Source organism: Scyliorhinus canicula, chromosome 16, assembly GCF_902713615.1.
Source record: "Scyliorhinus canicula chromosome 16, sScyCan1.1, whole genome shotgun sequence".
NCBI lineage: Eukaryota > Metazoa > Chordata > Chondrichthyes > Carcharhiniformes > Scyliorhinidae > Scyliorhinus > Scyliorhinus canicula.
Genome location: NC_052161.1, coordinates 116,499,201 through 116,516,960, shown reverse-complemented (window position 1 = coordinate 116,516,960; position 17,760 = coordinate 116,499,201). Strand labels below are relative to the sequence as shown.

Sequence of the window (17,760 nt, the reverse complement as noted above, 5' to 3'; positions counted from 1 at the left end):
TCAATCCCGCCCCCGCCGTGTCCAGAATTCTCCGGCACCGGAGATTCGGCAGGGGCGGGAATCGCTCCGCGCCGGTCGGCGTGCCCCCCCCCCCCCCCCCCCCGGCGATTCTCCAGCCCGGGTGGGCCAAAGTCCCGCCACTGTCATGCCTCTCCCGCTGGCGTGGATCAAACTACGTACCTTACCGGCGGGAGCAGGCGGCGCGGGCGGGCTCTGGGGTCCTGGAGGGGGGGGCGCGGGGCAATCTGGCGCCGGGGTGTGCCCCTACGGTGGCCTGGCCCGCGATCGGGGCCCACCGATCGGCGGGCGGGCCTGTGCCGTGGGGGCACTCTCTTCCTTCCGCCTTCGCCATAGTCTTCACCATGGCGGAGGCGGAAGTGACCCCCTCCCCTGCGCATGCGCAGGGATGGCGTCAGCAGCCGCTGACACTCCGGCGCATGTGTGGACGTCCGCCAGCCGGCGAAATCCCTTCGGCCCCAGCTGCCGTTGTGCCAAATGCCTTCCACGCCAGCCAGCGGAGCGCCAACCACTCCGGCACGGGCCTAGCCCCTCAATGTTAGGGCTTGGCCCCTAAAGGTGTGGAGACATCCGCACCTTTGGGGTGGCCCGACGCCGGAGTGGTTCACGCCACTCCATCATTCCGGGACCCCCCGCCCTGCCGGGTAGGGGAGAATCCCGGCCCCAGTGACGGCTATGAATGAATAAGTCGCACATTTTGTGGCTCCTGCTCTGGTCGGACTTTTGAACCTTTTCCCTTGATTTTCTACCGGACTTGAATTGAAAAACTGATGACAGAGGCAATTGTGTACTGAATTCCCACATCGGTGCATGGAGAGAAGGACTAGAAGTGCTCGTAAAGGCAGAAACAGAAAGACAGAGAAGGCTTGGGCTGAAGCTGCAGCAGGAGACAGCATGGTGGAGGACCGGGACCTCTGGCTTGTCGACCCAGCGGTCAACAGAGCAGCTGATGCAAGTTATTCAAAAAGGCTTTGCTAAGCAGAAACGGGACTGCTTGGACCCGATAAAAGAGTCAATTGAGTGGCTGGAGCTTAGATTGGACGCCCAAGACCGAGCGATCCAGAAGGTGGAGAAGGCGCTGGCTGTGCAGGAGGAACATCAAACTGCTGTGGAGTTGGAGGTGGGGATGCTGAGAGACCAGCAGAAAAGGCTCCAGACGAAGGTGGAGGACCTAGAGAATAGGTCCCGCCGGCAGAACTTGAGAATCGTTGGGCTCCCAGAGGGGTCCGAAGGAGCGGACGCTGGGGCATACATCGCAGACATGTTTGAGAAGCTGCTGGGGGATGGGGCATTCTCCCGACCCTTGGAGGTGGACAGGGCTCACAGAGCACTTGTGAGGAAGCCGCGAATGGGCGACCCCCCCGGGCAATGGTGGTGAGATTCCACAGGTACCTGGATGAGGAGCGCATTTTACAGTGGGCCAAGCAGACACGGAACTGTAAATGGGACAATAGTATCCTGCGGGTCTACCAAGACCTGAGTGTGGAATGGCCAGGAGAAGAGCAGGCTTCAACCAGATTAGGTCGATCCTTTTTAAGAAAAGATGAAGTTCGGACTGTTATACCCGGCCCGTCTCTGGGTCACGCACTAAGAACAGCACTTTCATTTCGAGTCGCCTCAGGACGCGCTGGACTTCGCAAAAAGGGAAGGATTGGTGGTGGACTGAGAACGTTTTAACTTTGCTGCAACGTTCTTGTTTTGTTTTTTGTTTGTTTTTCTGTTCTTTTTAAAAATAAAGTTTCTCGTTTTTTGTTTTGTGGAAGCTGTTTGTAATGCCTTCCGTATTGATTTGAGACCAGCTGTAGAGCTGAGTGAGTTAAGGTTTTCATTTGCGCTGTTGGGGGATGGAGCTATGCTTGGTGTTTTTCTGTCGGGCAATTGTGTGGGGATTGTTTAATGTTGGAGTATGTTTGTATGAGTGGAGGGGATGGTGGGAGGGAAAAATAGGTGGGAGACTATCCGGTACCAGGGATGGGGGCCACCAAGCTAGCTGGGCGGGCTAGCTCGCGAAGCGCAGTGGTGGATGTGCATATGTTCGGTTTATTAACGGGGTGGGTTACAGAGTGTTGTTGCTAGGGGGGGGAGGGGGGCAAATGTTCTGCTGACGAGGGAGGGACTTGGGCTAAGGGACAGAGAGAGGGTTGGGGGGCGGAGGCTACCTAGGGGCAGGCCGATGGAGGTGCGGAACATGGGCTGGAGGCGGGCCCAAAAAAGGGGATGGCTGATCGGCGAAGGGGGGGGCAATTAGCCCCCCAACTAGGCTGATCACCTGAAATGTTCGAGGGTTAAATTGGCCGGTCAAGAGGGCACGTGTGTTCGTGCATCTGAGGGGACTGAAGGCGGACATGGTAATGTTGCAGGAGACGCACCTTAGACTAACTGACCAGATTAGATTGAGGAAAGGATGGGTCAGTCAGTTCTTTCACTCGGGACTAGACTCAAAGACTAGAGGGGTCGCAATCCTGATCAAGAAGCGGGTGGTGATTGAAGCGGGTAGAATAGTCTCGGATGTGGGAGGTCGGTACATTAGGGTCAGTGGGATAATGGAGGGGGTGTAGATGGTATTAGTAAATGTGCATGCGCCAAATTGGGATGATGTGGAGTTTATAAAGAGGATGCTGGGGAAGATACAGGACCTGGAGTCGCACAGGTTGGTCATGGGAGGGGACTTCGACACGGTTATTGACACTGGCTTGGACTGGTCAAGCTCGAAAACAGGCCAGGTGCCAGCAATGGCAAAGGAACTAAAAGGGTTCATGGAGCAGATGGGGGGGGGGGGGGGGGGGGGGGGGGGGGGGGGGTGGATCCATGGAGATTTGGGCAGCCAAGGGTGAAGGAGTTCTTCTTCTACTCACACGTGTATGAAGTGTACTCCCAGATCGATTTCTTTATTTTGAGCAGGGCCTTACTGGCAGGGGTGGGGGGACAAGGGGTACTCGCCGATCACAATCCCAGACCATGCTCTGCACTGGGTTGACCTGCAGGTTAGTAAAGACAGTAACCAGCGCCCGCACTGGAGGTTAGATGTGGGACTTTTGGCTGACGAAGGGGTGTGCGAGCGGCTGAGGAAATGTATCCAGAACTACCTGCAGGTCAACGACACGGGGGAAATTTCAGCAGCGATGGTCTGGGAAGCACTGAAGGCGGTGGTCAGAGGGGAGCTGATCTTGATACGGGCCCATAGGGAGAAGGTACACAGGGCAGAGATGGACCGACTGGTTAAGGAGATACGACAGATCGATAGGAGGTATGCGGAGACCCCAGAGGCAGGGCTTTTAAGGGAACGGCGGAGGCTACAGGCAGAGTTCGGCTTGTTATCCACAGGGAGGGCGGTGGAGCAGCTGAGAAAGGTGAGGGGGCGGTGATATATGAGCATGGAGAGAAGGACTGCAGAATACTTGCACAGCACCTTAGAAAGAGGGAGGCAGCCAGGGAGATAGGGAAAGTAAATGACGAAGATGGGAACCTGGTTGGAGATTCAGCAGGGGTGAATAAGGCATTTAGGGATTTCTACAGTAGGCTGTACAGGTCGGAACCCCCTACGGGGCCGGAGGGGATGAGGCACTTCCTGGGGGGGCTGAATTTCCCAAAGGTGGACGGGAGCTGGTAGAAGGGCTGGGGGCCCCGATCGGGTTGGAAGAGATAGTGGAGGGTCTGAAGGCCATGCAGGCGGGTAAAGCCCCGGGGCCGGACGAGTACCCATTGGAGTTTTATAAAAAGTTCTCTGGGATATTGGGGCCGGTGTTGATGAGGATGTTCAATGAGGCAAAGGGAAAGAGGGGTGCTGCCCCCGACAATGTCACAGGCCACAATTTCGCTGATTCTGAAGCTGGACAAGAACCCGGACCTGTGTGGGTCCTGCAGGCCGATATCCCTGTTGAATGTGGACGGCAAACTGCAGGCCAAATTTTGCCCTCCAGGATTGAGGATTGTGTTCCGGACGTTATTGGGGAGGACCTGACGGGGTTTGTTAAGGGTAGGCAGTTGGTGGCCAATGTAAGAAGGCTGTTAAATGTGATCATGATGCCCCCGGAAGGTAGGGAGGTGGAGGTAGTGATCGCAATGGATGCAGAAAAGGCTTTTGATCGGGTAGAATGGGATTATCTGTGGGAGGTACTGGTACAGTTCGGATTTGGGCGGGGCTTTATTCACTGGGTCAGGTTACTGTATCAGGCTCCTGTGGCAAATGTACGGACGAATAGGACAACATCGGACTATTTTAGACTGCACCAGGGGACGCGACAGGGATGCCCCCTTTCCGCACTGTTGTTCACGCTAGCTATAGAGCCGCTGGCAATTGCTCTGAGAGCCTCAAGGGGCTGGAAGGGGCTGGTCCGGGGGTGGGGGGGGGGGGGGGGGGGGGGGGGGTTGGAGCACAGAATCTCGCTTTATGCAGACGACCTGCTTCTGTATGTATCGGACCCAATAGAGGGGATGGAAGAAATCATGAGGATTCTAGGGTATTGTTAAGAATGTTATCCAAAATTGGGGGTGGCATGTGGCGCAGTGGTTAGCATTGCTGCCTACGGCACTGAGGACCCAGGTTCGAATCCCAGCCTTGGGTCACTGTCCGTGTGGAGTTTGCACAATCTGTCTGCGTGGGTTTCACCCCCCCACAATCCAAAGATGTGCAGGTAGGTGGCTTGGCCATGCTAAATTGCCCCTTAATTGAAAAAAGAGAGAAATAATTGGGTACTCTAAATTTACTTAAAAAAAAGAATGTTGTCCAAAACTGAATACAGAAGGAAATGAGTTGGGATGGTGGAATTGTTCGCCCTAACTAATTAAAATGAATTGAAGCCCTGAACAACCTCAATAACTGATACAGTCACACAATAAGGAAGATGATAAGGCACAGAAACAGCAAGGGGACTAATCTGTGCACAGCTGAAGACTGGTATATGGTGGCCTGCACTGCAGGCATTTTCTGATTAAATCTGCTCAATTAACAGACAGAAAATGGTCAACTCAGTCAAAAATATTTGGGCGAGGTTCTGTAATTCCGGATCTCCGCTCAACCCCCAGTCTGCAGAATCACGTCCGGTGTCCACATCAGGTACCTGACCATTTTCTGGGTGGTTGCCTGAAATTGACGCTAAAATGACATTATTGTGGTACACAAACAGGAAATTGTGGGCAAAGATCTTGCAAATGCAGTGTAGTCTGGGCAAATGTGAAATTGCCCATTTTTGCAGGAAGAATTAAAAGAAGCTCATTATCTAAGTGGTGAGAGATTGCAGAGCTCTGAGGGGCAGAGGGGCCTGGGCGCCCTAGTGCATGAATCACAAAAGACTGGTATAGAGGTACAGCAAGTAATTAGGAAATCTAATAGAATGTTATCATTTATTGTGAGGGGAACTGAATACAGAAGTAGGGAGATTATGCTTCACTTGTACAGGGCATTGGTGAGACCACATCTAGAGTATTATATCCAAGTCTTGGTCTCCTTATTTAAGGAAATATGTAAATGCATTGGAAGCAGTTCAGAGAAGGTTTACCAGACTAATACCAGGAATGTGTACAACGATTGGACAATTCACAGCCCTCTGGGGTGGAGAATTCCAAAGAGTTGCAACCCTCTGAGAGAAGTAATTGCTCCTCATCTCAGACCTAAGTGATCAGCCCCTTGTCCTGAGACTGCGGCCCCACACCGCCCCTCCAGCGCTGGCCCTAGGGTTGCTGGCGTCCCGGGCAAGCTGAACTTCGGCGCCCTTGGGGGGGCGGGGCCGAGGGGTGGGGGGGGGGGCCGAGGGGTGGGGGGGGCGGGGGGGGGGGCGAGGGGGGGGGTGAGGGGGGGGGGCCACGAGGGGGGGCGGGGCCGGGGGGCGGGGGGGCAAGCGGGGCCGAGGGGGGGGGCGGGGCCGAGGGGGGGGCAGGGCGGGGCCGAGGGGGGGGGGCATGGACCCGAGGGGGGGGCGGGGGGGGGGGCGGACCCGAGGGGGGGGGCGGGCCTGAGGGGGGGCGGGCGGGGAGGACCGAGGGGGGGAGTGGACCGAGCGGGGGGGGCGGACCGGGTGGGGGGGCGCCTTGGGGGAGGGCGGCCACCGCGCATGCGCTGGTTGGTACCAGCCCAACTGCGCATGCACGGGACCCGAGTCTCTGGCGCCCCCCAGCACATGGCGCCCCGGGCGACTGCCCGAGTTGCCGGTGCCTTGAGCCGGCCCTGCGCCCCTCCCCCCACTCCCGTGTTTTAGATTCCCTCATTTACTTCTCACCTTTTCGAACCGGTCATCCAGGGTTCCGCAAAGTGGAGACGAAGTTAAAGGGCCCAGCATCAATGTCTGACAAGGTCAGAGCTCACAATTCGCACATTCGGTCCAAGAAATCGAAGGTCAGTGATCTCCTCCCGGCTCGCTCGAACTTTGGTGTTGCGTAGCCCGGAGGAGCCCTGAAAGGGAAAGATAGTTCACAGAGAAACATTAATAATAATAATCTTTATTAGTATCACAAGTCGGCTTACACTAACACTGCAATGAAGTTACTGTGAAAATACCCGAGTCGCCACGTTCCGGCGCCTGTTCGGGTAAACAGAGGGAGAATACAGAATGGCCAATAGTATGTTCACCTTCACCTAAATGTAACATAACTTCCATAAGATAACTACAGAAGAATCATTTCGGACAAACCTTCACCACGAGGTCTGCAAAATCCCGGGAAAGAAAGAGAAGACACTTTTTGGGGGGATTTTACACTAAACCATCATAAATTAAGCAGCGTAGCATCTCGACTGACTGCCATTCCTGAATTGAAAAGTAAATGTTGTTTAAAACAGACTGAATCACAGGAGAGGTGTGAAATTTTATTTTTTAAGGGGCCCATTAAATGGATGAAAGACGGAGTTCAAGAAAAAAAAATGGAAGTCGGGTTAGAATGGAATGCGGGAGGCACGGCGGCGCAGTGGTTAGCACTGCTGCCTCACGGTGCCGAGGACCCGGGTCCGATCCCGGCCCCGGGTCACTGTCCATGTGGAGCTTGCACATTCTCCCCGTTTCTGCGTGGGTTTCACCCCCACAACCCAAAGATGTGCAGGGTAGGCGGATTGGCCACTCTAAATTGCCCCTTAGTTAAAAAAGAATGGAACCATAAGCTGTGAAATGAAATGAAATGAAAATCACTTATTGTCACAAGTAGGCTTCAATGAAGTTACTGTGAAAAGCCCCTAGTCGCCACATTCCGGCACCTGTCCGGGGAGGCTGGTACGGGAATCGAACCGTGCTGCTGGCCTGCCTTGGTCTGCTTTAAAAGCCAGCGATTTAGCCTGGTGAGCTAAACACTTTTCAAGAGTTTCAATAGAAATAAATGGACATGATGACATCGACATTCAGTCCACTCACGATAAGCAACTCTTGAGAACTCAAGTCACTTTCTTTCTGCTTTGTCAGATTTCTATCTACATTGACAAAATATTGATGGGGGGGGGGGGGGGGGGGGGAAGGACATTGCTCTGGAATGAAGCCGCAGAATTTTCCACACATCCCAACGTCCAGACGTCATTCCCCTGATAGCACAAGATTGATTTTCCACGAGGTAGACTGGTTACTGGGTTAAGCCCAGACGCTGACCCCTGCACCATCTGACCTTCAGTCCTGATTATGAGTCATTCTAACATGAACCAACTGATGGTGACGGACGACTAGAAACAACTGTCATTCTCCTGCTGTAACGTATTACTCCACCATGTGCTATTTATTGTGCTGCGCTCCCTCTTGTTAATTGTATCAATTGAAGTTAAGTAGGTGAAAGACATTGATTGGACGGCTATTTGAGCACATATGAAGAGATCCTTACTGACACAGGAATAGAGTGGAGTCTGAAGATAGATACCTGTAATGTTTCATTCTGTGAATAAATCTAATGCAAGTAAAGTCGGGCTGTGGTTTCTTCTTTCGCTAACGGGAGTATTTAAACTCATTATCCGTCAACTCAAAGTTATGCCATCCCACTAGATCTCCTGATCAACTAATCTCCAATGGGCACCAATATTTCTTAGGCCCACTCTCTATTCATCAGATCAGACATCAAAGACTTTGCTCAGGCCCAGTTAGCCTGGTCTGAAAGCGTTAACAAAAAAATAGGCAATTGCTTAAAAATTGGACGAGGTAGGTGGATTCAAGGAGGATTGTGTTATGGTTAACCTCACGCAGCGTTGTGTAATGGGTAACTGAACAGTTTATTGTGACAACAGCAGCTACCATTTCATTTAAGGAACTGACAACACCAGCTGCCAATTATTTAAAGCTGTATTGATGCCTCAGCCTCCAGAATGCACAGTTCTGAAACATTTCCCAGTGAAACATATCGCCCAAGTCCAGTTTGGACAAAGCAATGTCATTCCACCCAGGCTCTGACCTCTCCACAACTAATCCACACCATGTCCTTCTACCCCACTGCTGTGGTACTGCTGCTCACTTGACTATTTCCACTTGCGCTGTTGACATGTCCTTGGCATCAAATGACAGGGCAGGGTGCACAATAAACATATTCTCAAAAGCTGCACTATAATTGGAATTGAAGCCATGATCGAAAGGTTATGTTGGACTGAACATGTCGTTTGCGTGCCTGATTGTAGGATTCCCAAAGCTGTCCTCTGTGGCAAGCTATAGTCCAAATAAAGGTGGACAAATGAAAAGGTATAGAGATTTTTTTTAAAAACATTTCGGGTACCAATTGTTTTTGTTCCAATTAAGGGGCAATTTAGTGTGGCCAATCCACCTACCCTGCTCATCTTTGGGTTGTGGGGGTGAAACCCACGCAAACACGGGGAGAATGTGCAAACTCCACATGGACAGTGACCCGGGACCGGGATCGAACCTGGGTCCTCGGCGCCGTGAGGCAGCAGTTCTTTTTTTTTTAATTTAGTGTACCCAATCATTTTTCCAATTAAGGGGCAATTTAGAGTGGCCAAAGGGCAGCACGGTGGCCTAGTGGTTAGCACAACCGCCTCACGGCGCTGAAGTCCTAGGTTCGATCCCGGCTCTGGGTCACTGTCTGTGTGGAGTTTGCACATTCTCCCCGTGTCTGTGTGGGTTTCGCCCCCACAACCCAAAAATGTGCAGAGTAGGTGGATTGGCCACGCTAAATTGCCCCTTAATTGGAAAAAATAATTGGGTAATCTAAATTAAAAAAAAAAAATTTAGAGTGGCCAATCCACCTAGCCTGCACATCTTTGGATTGTGGGGGCAAAACCCACGCAAACACGGGGAGAATGTGCAAACTCCACATGGACAGTGACCCAGAGCCGGGATCGAACCTGGGACCTCAGCGCCGTGAGGCCGCAGTGCTAACCCACTGTGCCACCGTGCTGCTCGAGGCAGCAGTTCTAATCATTGCGCCACTGTGCTGCCCTATAAGAAAGTTTCTCCCTCAGCACTGCGCTTTCCCACATTCCAGGATTTCTCTTCCAACATTGTTCTGAAGCGATCACAGATGTGCTACGGTGCTCAAGGAGGCCATTCAGCCCATAGTGTCTGCACCAGCTCTCCAAATCAGCATTCTGACTTAGTGCCATTATCCTGGCTGTTCCCTGTAATCCTGAATAGAAACATTAATTTTTGTTTAAACAGGCATCTAAAGCCCTGTCGAATGCCTCAATTCAACCTCCTTCTATCACACTTCCAGGCAGTGCATTCCAGACCCCAACCACTCACTGTGTGAACATAGAACATACAGTGCAGAAGGAGGCCATTCAGCCCATCAAGTCTGCACTTATGCTCTCACCTCCACCCTATCCCTGTAACCCCTCCGAATCTTTTTGGTCACTAAGGGCAATTTATCATGGCCAATCCACCTAACCTGCACATCTTTGGAATGTGGGAGGAAACCGGAGCAACCAGGGGAAACCCACGCAGACACGGGGAGAATGTGTAGACTCAGCACAGACAGTGACCCAGCGGGGAATTGAACCTGGGACCCTGGCGCTGTGAAGCCACAGTGCTAACCACTTGTGCTACCGTGCAGCCCAAAATCTGTGGAGATGCTGGCGATTGAACCCAGGACCTCACACATGCAAAGCATGTGTTCTACCACTGAGCTACATCCCCTCCTGCTAAAATCTGTGGAGATGTCTGGCATTGAACCCAGGACCTCATACATGCAAAGCATGCATTCTACCACTGAACTACATCCCCTGTGAAAAATACTTTTCTCACATCTCTTTTGCTTCTTTTGCAATGGTGTGCCTGTCATTCCCGATCCTTTTCCGGGCAGGAGCAGTTTCTCCCGATCTACTTTGTACAGCCCCTTCATGATTTTGAACATTGCCTTCAGATCTCCTCTTAGCCTTCTTCTCTCCAAGGAAAACAGTTGCAGCCTCCCCAATCTATCCTCATAACTGAAGTTTCTCATCCCTGGAGTTGTTTTTGTAAACATCTCTGCACTCTCTGACCTTCAGTTTTGTTTCAGAAAATAATATAAATTTTTGGAGCCACATACAGAACATTATCTCAAAGTTTAGCAGGGCAGTGGACAAAAAAGAGGACAAGGGAAAAAGAGTATTGAATGTCAAAAGAGGACTTTTTCGAGGAGGCTTTCATAACATGGAGAGAGGTAGTTCGCAGGATTTTGGTCGAGGGACTCAATGGGCGATGATGATTGTGAGTCTGTATTTAAACAAGGTCGTCAGTTCGACCGACAATCTATCCTCAGGGGTCAAGGCAGCTTGCAGAATCTGAGGGAGACTGTGCACAGAGGCCCATAGAGCCTCACTGAAGTGTATCTTATTGCCTGGATCGAAAGAAGGACAATTAATAATTAAACTATTTAAAATGCAAATTGGACAGCAGGAGCGTGAACTGCATTGTGCTGCCGGCCGAATAATACTTCCTTTTTTTCCATAAATTTAGAGTACCCAATTCATATTATTTCCAATTAAGGGGCAATTTAGCGTGTTCAATCCATCTACCCTGCACATCTTTGGGTTGTGGGGGCGAAACCCACGCAAGCATGGGGAGAATGTGCAAGCTCCACACGGGCAGCGACCCCAGAGCCAGGATCGAACCTGGGGCCTCAGCGCCGTGAGGCAGCAGGGCTAACCCACTGCGCCACCGTGCTGCCCGAAATCAATCACATTTCCTGCGGGAGTGCCAGGTGCACCACGTGCAGCATTTTCTCAGGTCTGTCCACGCGATGCCTCGGTGTGGGCCAGATTGAGCGGGGGTGTGAGGTGGGGTTGGGGGGGGGGGGGGGGGGGGGGGGGGGGGGGGGGGGGGGGGGTGGTGATTAGCGCCTGGAGATGGACCATAATCGAAATTGTGCATTCCCTTTGCAAAAAAAATGTTCTGATAGGCCCCAGATCCAGGGCATTTGTCAGGGCGTTACTAGACTGTGCTCTCCCTCCAGCTTTGAAAACAGGAAGTTAAGAAGCTGCGACTGAACCACTGGCAGGTGTATAAAGGTGGAGCATGCTTTCACCAGGCTCTGAGGGTTCGACTGCTGGAGCGCTTTTTCTTCAGGTCAACAAAGATAACCCACTGATTTGGGAAGCAGCATTGCCTGTGGAAGGTGGAATATTTTTTTTTTAAATTTAGATTACCCAATTATTTTTTCTATTAAGGGGCAATTTAGCATGGTCGATCCACCTACTCTGCACATTTTTGGGTTGTGGGGGCGAAACCCACGCAGACACGGGGAGAATGTGCAAACTCCACACGGACAGTGACCCAGAGCCGGGATCGAACCTGGGACCTCAGCGCCGTGAGGCGGTTGTGCTAACCACTAGGCCACCGTGCTGCCCTGAAGGTGGAATATTTTAAATGATTAGAGAGAGGTAAGTTGTACTGATTGAATGAAGTGAGTTCAATCACACTCTGTATTTCACTTGATCCCCAAAATGTAGCTTAAGTTATTCATAACCAGCATTGTCTTGCCAAGTGTTTCGTGATGAACACTGTCTGGAAACAGAGGCAGGTTTAATTAATGTATATTTGTATAGCCCTCCAACGTGTCTGCTTATGGTGCCATCTTGTTCCATCATCCCGGAACTGACCTGTTGAAGGCAGTCGAGAGCCCTTCCCTTCCTTATCATTATGTCCCCCCCCCGCCTGGTTCCAATTCCCCCTCAATCCCCCTTTCTGTTGTCCTCCTGTGCCCCCTTTTTATTTGCCTCCCCTACCTTCCTCCCCTATCCCTGTATTCCCCCCCCCCCCCCCCCCCCCCCCCCCCCCCACGGTACTCTCTCCCTGCTGGGAGATGCACCACGGCTCCCTTCTCGTTCCTAATACTAGCTTTTCCCACTACTGTGGCGGCTCCCCACCCGGGGTTGCCCTAACCCCCTCCTGTGCCCATTCCGTTGCTGTCCTCTCTGTCTCCACCTCACCCTCTCCTGTGCTCCGCTGCCCTCGCCCCTTCCTTCCTATGAGCTGGTTCTCCTACTTACAGTGAGGCCGTGCATCCAGCGCAAAACTGTCCATGTCCATCACTTACGTCCCTGTGCCTTCCTCGCTGCTGCCTTCTTTGCCTTTTTCCCAGGCTGTCCGCATGCATGAACCAGTCCATCCCTGGTGGAACAATGTTCCTTCGCCTGGTATGTCACCCAGACCCTGACTGGGAACAATATCCCTAATTTTACACTGTTCTTGTACAGGGCCGGTTTTGCGTGGTGAACTTGCCCCTGCGCTTTGCCAGGACCGCTCAATGTCCTGATACACCCTAATTCTGTGTGCTTCCCAACTGCTCACCTTGGTCTGCCGAGCCCAGTGCAGGATCCTCTCCCAGTCCTGGTACCTGTGTAGCTTGGCGATTATCGCCCTCGGCTGCTCCCAGCCTTGGGCTTTGGTCGGAATGACCTGTAGGCCCTGTCGATCTCTGGCGGCTTGGGGGAACTGTCCCATCCAAACACGTTGCCCAGCGTCTGGGCCATGTAGTCGGTTGGGTCTCTGCCCTCGATCCCCTCTGGCAGGCCCACTATTCATATATTCTGTCACCTGGATCGTTTCACTTGGTCCTCGACCTTCCCCTTCAGGCTCCCTTGGGTCACCACCAACCTTTTTATCTCGGCCTCCAGGACAACGAGCCAGTTGCTCTGGTTGGTCGGTGTCTTTTCGAGCTCTTGGACCATTCTTCGATGTGCCTCCAGCTTCTTTCCCGTCCCATCTAACACCGTCTGTATGGCGGCCTGCGCCTCTGCCTTGCCACCATTTGTTTTTTAAATTTAGAGTACCCAATTCATTTTTTTCCAATTAAGGGGCAATTTAGTGTTGGCCAATTCACCTACCCTGCACATCTTTGGGTTGTGGGGGCGAAACCCACGCTAACACGGGGAGAATATGCAAACTCCACATGGACAGTGACCCAGAGCCGGGATCGAACCTGGGACCTCGGCGCCGTGAGGCAGCAGGGCTAACCCTCTGCGCCACCGTGCTGCCCTTGCCTTGCCACCCTGACCACCATCTGGATTTCCACTTTGATCTCACCTTTACGGTGGCCCAGTGGCGCAGTGGTTAGCACTGCTACCTACTGTGCTGAGGACCCGGGTTTGATCCCGGTTCTGGGTCACTGCCTGTGTGGAGTTTGCACATTCTCCCCGTGTCTGCGTGGGTTTCACCTCCAGAACCCAAAGATGTGCAAGGTAGGTGGATTGGCCACTCTAAATTGCCCCTTAATTGGAAATAAATAATTGGGTACTCTAAATTTTTTTTTAAAATTATCTGATCTTTAATCGTGGTCAGTTTCGGTTCCATATTTAGGAACGTCTTCCACCCCTCTCCTGGGGAAGGGGGGGGGGGGGGGGGGGGGGGGGGAAGGGGGGGGACCCTGTAGTCCAGGTCGCCTGTCTTCCTCTCTTGGGGGTGATCAGGAACCCCTTGCCTCCTGGGTCTGCCGACTCACTCACTCGCTGCTCTTGCCCTTTTCCACATTTTCTGCCTTCCCTGCTTCCTGGCATACCCTTCCTCTTCTTTTTCTTTACAGTTGAGGAGATGAATGAGTGCGAATGTTCGGGCTAAATTTGGCCAAAAGTGCCAACATTGCTGCGTTCTGGAGAAGCGCCACCTGATGTGCGAGTACTCAGCACATCCCCATCACCAGAAGCCCTTGAGAGAGTGTTCATTTATTTAAAAAAAAAAAAAATTTTTTGAGTACCCAATTATTTTTTACAATTAAGGGGGAATTTAGCGAGGCCAATCCACCTATTTGCACATCCTTGGGTTGTGGGAGTGAAACCCACGCAGACACGGGGAGAATGTGCAAACTCCACACGGACAGTGACCCAGAGCTGGGATTCGAACCTAGGTCCTCCGCGCCGTAGGCAGTAATGCTAACCACTGCACCACCGTGCTGCCCGAGAGAGCGTTTATGATGGGAAAAGTAAATAAGGGTTTGCAGAAAGAATGAGGTGTTACTTCGCAACCAGGGGCCACTTTTAGGGAGAAGACCTTTTGAGTTTTAGTGTTTAACTGGATCCAGAAAGTTGGAACAGGATACTGTTCATTGGAGACATAAAGCCTAAGTGGGAGGAGGAACTAGGAGGGAGAATGCATGCTCGTCGTGTGCAAGGTTAAGCCTCATTCAGTTTAAAGTGATACAAAGGGCGGTCCTGAGGGGTGGAGGGTAGGTGTGGACAGTGCGCGGGGAGTCCCACGAATCACGTCCACATGTTCTGTAGGGATTCTTTTTTTTTTTTGTTTATAAATTTAGATTACCCAATTATTTTTTCCAATTAAGGGGCAATTTAGCGTGTCCAATCCACCTACTCTGCACATTTTTGGGTTGTGGGGGCGAAACCCACGCAGACACGGGGAGAATGTGCAAACTCCACACGGACAGTGACCCAGAGCCGGGATCGAACCTGGGACCTCAGCGCCGTGAGGCGGTTGTGCTAACCACTAGGCCACCGTGCTGCCCTTTTTCTGAAGGGATTCTCACGGAGCTTCCCGAATCTGATGTTCGAGGTGCTGGGGGTGGAGGTCCCGAGTCCAGGGCTGGCGATATTCGGGGTTTCAGAAGACCCGTGAGTCCAGGTGGTGAAAGAGGCCGATGTTTTGGCCTTTGCCGCCCTGATAGCCCGGAGACAGATTTCGCTTGGGTGGTGGGACTTGGAGCCTCCGAAAGCAGGGGTGAGGGTGCGCGGCCTGGCGGTATACCTGAGGCTGAAGAAGGTCGCTTTGTGGGGGTCGATGGATGGGTTCACCGGGAGGTGGAAGCCGTTTATTGATTACTTTGAGGATGATTGAGGGGTCAGTGGGGGGGGGGGGGGGGGGGGGGGGGGGGGGGGTTTACAATGGAAAAGGCGGGGTCGAAGAAAGGGGTTGTATTAAGGGATCAGGGGGTGAGCGAGTGTTCGTTGTTTATAATGTTGTTTGATTGTTTAAATGAAAATAACTTGAATAAAATAATTTGAGTAAGGAGTCCACCTGAGGAAGGAGCAGTGCTCCGAAAGCTAGTGATTCGTAACAATCCTGTTGGACTTTAACCTGGTGTTGTAAGACTTCTTACTGTGTTCACCCCAGTCCAACGCCGGCATCTCCACATCAAAATAATTTTTAAAAAAATGTTTGGAGAGATATGTGCAATAGAGCGTGGAACTGACATGCATACTCAGTTTGGATAACAGGGGTGGGCAGTGGTTAGGATTATTACATCCATGGATTATACTATTCTATAATGGGCATATGACACCCAGACAGTTTACATGAACGAGTAGCACCACTTCATCCAAGAGAGCAGGCAAGACATTAAACCTCGAATAGGCAGCAAAGGCTGCCCAAACAAATCCTGTGTAATATTCTACTTTTGATCATCTATTTCTAACCCATGTCACAATGACGGGAAATTGTGACTGAGTGAGACCTAACTGTAACCAACCAAAAGACATATTGAACTGTTTAACAAGGACCTCCTTAAAAAAACCAAGAAAAGACACCGACCGCAAATGGCTATCATGAGTCGCCCGATGTCTGGAATTGTCAGTTGACCTTTCTGGAAAGTTATTGTATGGATTGCATTGCTGACATTTTACTTATGGAATTCGCACCGGGGGGTGGGGGGCATCAAGGTCGATTTCACAACAGGGGTCTTGAAATGAAAACATTCTAAATACAAATGTTGGACTTTAATCAACTGTAATTCTGGCAAGACAGTGGGAACGTCTAGCCAATTATATGCCCAACACACATTCAAAATCCACTGTGCAGGATGAATTAACCTAATCTCCTGTTGGTTTTCTACCATCTTGAAATGTGTCCGACGTTTCTAAGATGAAAGATCAAAAGTTTTATGACTTGTTCTGCAACAATAACTGGATTATATGCTAATTGTTACGAGTGTTGTGTTATGTACACGGGTCTAACACTGGCTGCAACTTGGGTGCAGTTTAGATCAGAAAGATATTCCAGACCTTGAAGTTAGTTCAATCAGGTTTATTGAACTAATAGCACAGTTAGCACAGTTCTCTGTGAGTTAGGGCAGCACGGCGGTGGACAGGGTTACCCCTGCTGCGTCACGGCGCTGAGGTCCCAGATTCGATCCTGGCTCTGGCTCTGGGCAACTATCTATGTGGAATTTGCACATTCTCACTGTGTTTGTGTGGGTTTTAGCCCCACAACACACAGATATGCAGGTAAGGGGATTGACCACTCTAAATTGCCTCTTAATTGGAAAAAAATTATTGGGTACTCTAAATTTATTTTTTAAAAGTTCTCTGTCTGTTTGACTCTCAGTTAACTTAAGTGTGGTTCCTTTGTCTGACTGAACCAGACTAGCTCTTAGCCACGTGATGGAGGTGCGAGATTGTAACAACACCCTTGACTGACTCTCTAGATAGATGTTCATCAGTGGAAAGAGGCGGAGTGTGAGTGCCTTGTGTCTTTTATAGTCAGATCCCACCCCTGTGTGTCCTGCCTGCTTATTAGTCATGTCCTGTTCTCTGTGTCCATTAGCTGCTTGTCTGTATATCATTGTGTGTGTGTGTCTGTGTGTGCCTGCATATCATGACAATGGCCCAGGGTGAAGAGAACCCCAAAGTGTATCATGGAGTTCACCTGGCCCACAACTTTTAATAGATTGTGGTATGGGGAGCACACGGCCCACTCTACAGGTGTGGTACAGCAGAAATTGAAAAGTATTTTTAAAGCAAAACAATGTTTATTCTATTAATTAAAGTTAACCTTTTTTTTAATATAAATTTAGTGTACCCAATCATTTTTCCAATTAAGGGGCAATTTAGAGTGGCCAATCCACCTAGCTTGCACATTTTTGGGTTGTGGGGGCGAAACCCACGCAGACACGGGGAGAATGTGCAAACTCCACACAGACAGTGACCCAGAGCCGGGATCAAACCTGGGACCTCAGCGCCGTGAGGCCGCAGTGCTAACCCACTGCGCCACCGTGCTGCCCAAGTTAACCTTTTTAAAACAAACAGTGAACATCTTAGCAACCTTTAATTCAAATACAACCCCCAAAGAATACAACACTGAGTAATGTGTACGCTGTCCTTTTAACATCCAGAAGACTTACAAAAAACATAACCTTTAACAGAAGCACATCAGGTTAAAGTCACTAGTCAGAATATTTAAAATTCTGAATTCACCAAATGATCAAGAGACAGTCTTTTCATGGCAGAGAGAACAGCAGTACAGCTGCATTGTCTGGCGCTCCGACACTGAAAACAAAACCAAAAAAACACAGACACACCCAAGCTTTTCTCAAAGTGAAACTAAAAAGCAGAGCCAGAGCTCAGCTCCACCCACACTCTGACATCACGGCAGTAACATGAGCAGACAAACATTTCTTAAAGCGACATTCTCATGA

At 51.0% G+C, this 17,760-nt stretch overlaps 1 protein-coding gene and 1 non-coding gene across 2 annotated transcripts in view; both read right to left on the bottom strand.

The window, feature by feature from the left end:
• The window catches only part of clcnk (chloride channel K), a 151,424-nt gene that overhangs the window by 80,227 nt on the left and 53,437 nt on the right, over window positions 1-17,760 (bottom strand). Inside the window, exon 2 of the mRNA XM_038821627.1 lies at window positions 6,234-6,406. The gene's annotated coding sequence lies outside the window, so the exon portion shown is untranslated. The remainder of the gene's footprint in view (window positions 1-6,233; window positions 6,407-17,760) is intronic.
• On the bottom strand, window positions 9,987-10,058 carry trnaa-ugc. Its single transcript has one exon. It is a non-coding gene; the product is annotated as a tRNA-Ala (tRNA).